We start from the raw sequence: 1,351 nt of genomic DNA on the forward strand, positions 1-1,351 counted from the left end.
AAGGTGTCGTTTCCCCGCGACGAACCAGACTGGTAGATATTGGGGTGATGGTTCGAAGAACCTTGACGTGCCTTGCGCAGGGGGCAACCGTTTCGAAGATGACGGGTGTCTCCACAAACAAGACACTGTCGTGTGTTTGTGGGCTTCCCGGCAGCTCGGAGCTCTGCTCCCTTGTCCTCAGCATAGCCGAGATCCATGGGCACAGGCCCGCTCGACGAGCTGTTGGAGTGTGCACTCCAACCAAGTCGTGCCGACCTGAAATTGAATTTTGCATTCCACGCCACATTCACCGCCTCTTCAAACGAAGACGGATGCGCACGGAAGGCTTCCATTCTGGCCACGCCAGTGCGGAGGTCTTCCATAAAGACGGACACTGTGACCGACTCCGAAAGGGGATTTGCTGCCATCCCTGCAATGAGAGTTCGCATCTCTTGGACAAAGTCCACTAACTCCTTGTTGCCCTGTCGGGCGACAAGGAAACGCGATCGCACGCGATATGCCTGATTAGGCGGCGAGAACACTCATAAGAGCTGCAATTTCAGCTCCGCCCAGGAGGGAAACGCAGCTCCGACCGAAGTGCCACACGTCAGTGCCCATTTTCGCGCTCGACCACCAAGCTTTGAGATGGCTAGCACCGCGCGCTATTGCTCGGTCTGGAGCATGGCGGATGCGATGGCCAATTCGACCTCTCTCACCCGGAGCAGGAGATTCTCTCCATCCTTCCCCTCAAAGACCTTAATGCTTACCATGAGCGGCTTAGGGCGGGGGAAGTCATCCGTTACTTGCGGTGTCGTCATAGACGCAAATACAGCAGACGTCTTCTGCTGCAGGTGGTCTAGCAGTGCATTTGTTTTAGTTTGAAAACGCCTCTAGACGCGCACCGATTGCGTCGAGGCCTTACGCAGCAAGATGTTGCACGCCCTCCGGGCCCAGCAAGGACATTAGCTTTTTAAGCCCGTCCTGCATGCCCAGGGGCAAAGAGGAAAATTGTTCCATCCTCACAGAGGATCAGTCTAAACGACTCAGGTGTAGATTGACTTCAAGTGCTACCAAGTGCAGCAGGGCTGCCGTAGCTTTGCGCTTAATGGAAGCGTAATTAAGGTCACCGACCTTACGTTCTTCACAAGATCCAGTACGAGTGTAGCGGATCAAAATTCGCTACCTCCAAGAGTAGTTTGAGCCTTGATCCAAGGCTAATAAACTCCTCTGTTTAAAATAAGCTGGATTAATCTGTTTTATCTGCGGTAAAGCCGCCTAATTTTAAGTATTTAGATTTTCCTTTATATATATATAGTAAAATCTAAATACATGCATAACTACTGGCTACCCAGCCACGTACCATATTCTTATT

Source organism: Plasmopara halstedii (genome assembly GCF_900000015.1).
Source record: "Plasmopara halstedii genome assembly, contig: Scaffold_2386, whole genome shotgun sequence".
Classification (NCBI taxonomy): Eukaryota; Oomycota; class Peronosporomycetes; order Peronosporales; family Peronosporaceae; genus Plasmopara; species Plasmopara halstedii.